The sequence below is a fragment of the Dendronephthya gigantea genome, unplaced genomic scaffold (assembly GCF_004324835.1).
Source record: "Dendronephthya gigantea isolate DGI-Jeju-01 unplaced genomic scaffold, DenGig_1.0 000014F, whole genome shotgun sequence".
Classification (NCBI taxonomy): Eukaryota; Metazoa; Cnidaria; class Anthozoa; order Malacalcyonacea; family Nephtheidae; genus Dendronephthya; species Dendronephthya gigantea.
Genome location: NW_021163024.1, coordinates 1,633,612 through 1,639,611, shown reverse-complemented (window position 1 = coordinate 1,639,611; position 6,000 = coordinate 1,633,612).

Here is a 6,000-nt window from a genome sequence, read left to right as displayed (position 1 = left end):
CTTGGAGAGATGCGACCTAATTCATACGGAATCTGATATGATATCTAATTTTGAATATGATATATTATTGGTCCGTTGGGAAATGTCTGTTATTCGAACATCGATCATCTTCCGTTTAGAGGTAACAGAAGAAGAACGAATGCACGAACGACATAAGGTAAAACAACTATTTCAAAAAGTCACCGACTTGTGTACGGCAGAACACGTTAAAAAGCCATTGTTATATCGTCGTGTCTACTCCTTTTTGGGACAAACGTTGGTAATCGTAGGAGAAACCAAAGACGCGGCGATTGCATTAACAAAATCTTTAGCAACCTACTTTATTTCAGCTTCAAACGGTGATATTTTGCCATTAGACGAGATCAATCCATTGTTGGATGCAATTGCAGCAACCAATGCAGCTTCATCATCCGCACAACAATCACAGTCCCCGTTCCAACAAACCCTGGTGTTATGTTGGGATGAATACCTGAAGCTAAACGACAATCTATTTCCACTCCTAAATTTTTTCCGAAATCTGGGTAATCACTATGTTGACGGAGGAAGGACTGCGAACGCCACTCGTGCCTATGAAGCCGCATTAGCAGTCGTCGATCACCTGATCTCAGACGCTACAGACCAAGTGAACGCTCGGGGTGAAATGATGCTGCACCTAGCAAATGTGCACAGACTTCAAGCTTTAGAAAACACAGGAAAAGGCGAAGTGGAAGAAAGTCGCTTGGCAGAAAAATACTACAAGTTTGAAAATGGCAATGGGACAGACAAGAGCAGTATTCATAAAACCATTATGTATGCTAACTTTCTCTGTGACGAAGGACGCTTTGAAGAAGCCATTATCGTTCTAAATCAAGCAATTGAAGAAGACGACAAGCTATGGTCAACAACCGTCATTTGTTCATATTCACAACGTGTCCTTTATGGATCAGATGTTAAAAAGTACATTGAATCTGACGGTGAACTGCTCACAAAGATGGGAAACTTGGCGTACACATCACTAGTTCGCGCGTATGTACAACTTGGAAACGGAAGAGAGGCATGCAAAGCGCTAGACACACTGTTAACAAATGGCGAAGATTTGCCTCGCAGTGCAATCTACACAACATCCTGTCTTTCACATCTTATTGCCTTCTGCCAGAAATATTTACTGTCGCTTATTAAAGATCCATCGAAGTTGTCATTCCACGATTCAGAATTTCCACTGTCACCTGGAAATTTGGCGAAATTGTACTACGAGTTGGGTGAATACGAACTGACGCTTAATTTGTGTGAGGAGAGCTTTGCCGCATTACAACCAACTAACGAAACAGAATATTTGAACATGTTTTCGAGTTTGCGTCTTACAGCAGATGCATTGGTTATGATGGGGAGAGGTGCTGAATCTATTTCGTATTACCATGCGTTTCTTCTGATGCTAGATCGGTATGAAGGGATTCTTGATAAATCATTTGATGAACAACATGCTATTATTTCTCAGCTCTCATTTCCGGAATCAAGATACGTTTACCGGGCACTGGGGTCGGTGATGCTGGAACACCAAGATAAGATTGATGATGCAATAGCATGCCACGAACATTGCGTAGGCCTGGATCCTAGTAACGACACCGACTCAGTGGCACCTCTGGCGGATCTTTATCAAACCAAAGCTTTGACAAATGGTAAGGAAGATCAGACGATCTACCAGAAGTGGATGGACAAAGCTCAAGAGTGTTTCCAGAAACTGATCAGCAAAAACATAAAAATGACGTCATTCGTTCAGGCCACCTTTGCCTCATTTCTTCTCCGAAATAAACAATTTGCCGAAGCAATTTCTCACTTCGAGCAGGTGCTTGCTTGTGAAACAAACTCTGTGATCTGTTACAATCATGTTGACATACCTTTGTTTGGTTTTCACATAGCGAGAGAAATTAAAGCAAGAGGCCAACTTAGTTTACCATTGAAGGTCGATATTTATTATCTTATTACCCTGGCGTATTTTCAATGTGGTAAGATTGAGAAAGCACAAGAATCTGCGCGGCAAATGGAGGAATATGTCGAGAATTTATCGTCTACACCATATTACCTCATTAGTCGTTCCTTACTTGCGTATACATACAAAGAGACTGGAAACGAAAGAAAGGCAATGCATGGAAATATTAAAGACGGTGTTGGAGATTGAACCAGATAACGTGGCTGTGAAACTGGCGTTGAAAGAATGTACAACTATTGAAGAAACAACATCAAGTTGCAATTAAATGTAGCGGATGTAATACTTATGAACAAGGAACCAATCTAGATAATTGAACCTTAATTTACACAATAGACAAACTTTTGATTTTGACGACAAAAGGGAATTTCCAAAATGGGACAAAAAACGTCGTAAAATAGCCAAGTTTGACTGCGAAATATTGTAAAGTACGGAAAATATAATTATGTGAGGTTGGCAAATTTTTTTTTACTTTTGTATTACGTGCGGGAATTTGTAACTAAATTAGTTACAGATCTCCGCCCACACAGAAGTTTACGAAAGTTGCCTCCTTTGCTTGGCTGTAAAATTGCCTCCTTTGCTTGGCTGTATTTTTCGCACTACTTCACATTTTCCGGCCAATCTGAGCAATATTATAGTATGCTCTTTTTAGCTGTGGCGATTTATTTCCTTCTTGTAACTTAGATCATAACTGTTGGTCTATTATACAATATACAAGTGGTCTATTAGGGGGAAAATGTGAACAACGGTAGATTTCGAGTCCTTAAAATTTAAATTTCAACTACGTCGACGCTTCATCCAGTTTTCCATCCAGTCTTTAATTAATCAAATTACAAGGGAGAATGGCACAACATCAGGGCCGAAACTAGAACGATAATTGGGGGGGTGTTTATTCATATATTCAGTTCTGCCCGACGGATTTCCATTGTGAGCTTTTGCACTTACAAAAGAAATCCGCAGGGCAGAACTGAATATATGAATAAACACCCCCCCCCCAATTATCGTTCTAGTTTCGGCCCTGCACAACATTTTATTATTTTGAATTTTTAAATGCCCCGCAAAATTTCTTGACAAAAATAGATGAAAATTACTCACATTTTACACTGTTTACGGTTCTTTCAGCCAATAAATCGTTTTGAATTTGTTTAACTTTTTGTATGATCTGAAAATGAATATAATAAAGTGGAAATTGCACTTCGTGTCGTGCAATTTTGGTGTGAAATCAAACTTGTGATTACAAATCGCACTCCTGCTTCGCGGTCGCGTGATTTTTTTAATCACGCGTTTGATTTCACACCAAATTGCACTCCACTTAGGGCAATTACCATTATTTTCTGCAACGATAACTGCTAACACGTCAGATCACATTTGGATGACGGCACCATCACGTCAGCCGTGCTTCACCTTATCACAGAGTACTACACAGAGGTGGAACTCGCGGCAAATCTTGTCCCCCTGTTTTTAATGCGCATGCGCTAGGCTCTGGCAAGTGTTTTTGCACTTTTTAATAAGGAAAATTCGATTTTTTAGCAGAAAAAATGCAATTTTAAAGCCATGGGTCTTTTGCTCTTCGTTTTTTTGACAAATTTTATTTATCCATCCGACATTGCTTCTTTTGGATTAAAAATGACTGCGATAATACGAATTAAAACAGAAAAAAAACGGGAAATACAACTACGAGGAGTGCGATTTTCACACGAAGCTTCTAGAACTGCCAGGTAAAAATTGAAAGTTTGGTATTTCATGTAATAAATGTAGGTCTATATGACTATATTTCGCCAACGTACAGTCATATTTTTTTCTAGATGGCAAAACAATCTCTCAAAGTTAACTTTGAGCAGATGACATATCAAGACATTGAGTTCTACTGTTCAACAGTTCAAGATAGCAAGTTAGATGGCTATTAAAAAATGTTTTACAACGTATACGCAGTTTACTGATATTTGTGAACCCTATGTTGTCTCCTATGCGTATTATTATTTCACTTTGGACTCTTCGGACCCTCTTTGGGCCGGTACAAATGGAAATTCTAGAACTGAATTATCTAGCAGCAGCAGCAAGGTTAGACAATGGTTCTAGAATTATAGCTTGCATATCAGTATAAGAAATTTATGTTATTCATATATAGGTAAGCTTTTATATTACCCTTATGCATTAACTGCTCAAATTATTTAGGCTTGGTCTAAATTCATTCATGTAATTAATCTCAACAAAAAGCCTTGTTCTTGAATCTATCCATGCAATGCACATTCTGCAACATTAAAACTCCATGTAAAAGGGAAGGTTAGGACACATTCATCATCATATTATAGTTTCAGAGCACAAAATATTTATATTTTTCATTAAATATTCACATCCAGAAATTGGAAAATACCTTTCAATCTTCTCATAGAAACCACACAGAATTGCATAATTAATTTTAGATTAGATTGGAAATTGATTTGCATGTCCTTCATGAATATTACAATCATGTATGAACTGAAATTAATATCTGTTAGCATTTACCATTTGTGTGTAAAGTTGGATTTATATTCGTGTAAAAAGTATTGTATAATTATATAGGTAAAAGTTGCATTTGTTTATTGTAAATCCTTTGAATTCAAGTTCATGATTCGAATAAAAAACATGTAGTTTTTGCTAGTTTTATATGGCAAAATAAATTATTTTCAAAGAAATTTTTTCGTGTGTTTTGAATTGTAGAAATGACACATCAATCATGCTTGTTTTAAGATCAGCTCAGATGTTTTCTGGATGGAAAAATAACTGCCTAATTTATAATCGCCGACGATGTTGGCAATCAACTTGATATTTATAAAGAAAATCATTCGGGCTTGTATTTCTTACTTCTTTAACCTAACGCATATATTTTTTACAAAAAAACAACCATTTACCGTTTGTTTTTAAAATTTAGGCGCAAAAATGGAGATCGATAGAGCCAGCTTTAAAATATTAACATTTTTCGTCTTTCGAACACCTTTTTCCTTTACTTCAGAGTCAAAATACACTTGCCAGAGCAATTTGCGTGGCGCGTGGAATGGCGTGGGCAGGGGGACAGCAACATCAAAGGGTTCCGCCGCGAGTTCCATAACTGTATATCATTAAACTGTGACCTTATTCTTCGGATTTCTTAAAAGCAAACGTTTTAAAACTTTTTGCAGCATAGACTGAATTACAAGTTAGAAAAACTATTGTATATATACAAATGTAGTACTACAAATAACACTACATATGATTTTTACTAGCATAAAATAATTAAAATTTATTAATTATAAAGTATCAGTTAAATAATATATCATTGTTTACGGAATTTAAATAATTCGATTCACGTATTCGCCGCAAATTATATTCGCTATTAGTAGTTATTACTATTATTATTAATTTAAAAGTTCCTTCAGGGAACCGGCTAGTTTTTTGTCTGACAAATTTCGTACAGATATTTTCTCATCTTTTGTCAATATGTGCAGACCAACTCTGCTCAATTAGCCCTAATATTAGTCGAGGTCGATTATTTTCAAAGCTCGCTTTTAGACTTAGATACACATCAATTGCAAGTATAGTTTACCAAGTAGTTTATAGCGCCCTCTTCTTAACCATACATCTATTGTTATCAGTATAAATACAATACGTTCATAGACGTAAATCTGATGTGTACGTTTAGACAAAGTTAAGGTGGCTCGCTACAATTTTTTAAAATATTGAAAACTTATGGTTTTATTTAAAATTTTAGCACGAGATTTCTTGCTAAGGAAAAGAAATTTCCCAGATATATTAACCAACATTCTAACAGTCAGAAATTGCCCATAAGCATGACGTCATTACCATTGTTATGGTAACAATGGCGCTTCAATATGGCCGACATTTTACCTACTCACGCATTTTACTCGAAAACAAGCTCGGTTACCCCAATTTTTTATTTTATAAAACGTTCTCTTACAAAAAAATGGAAAATTTGGACCAGTTAAAAAAAATTCTATAGAGCCAAAATTGTTAAAAATTAAAAAACGTGATTTTTCGTTATAGAAATTTTTTGGCTCTAT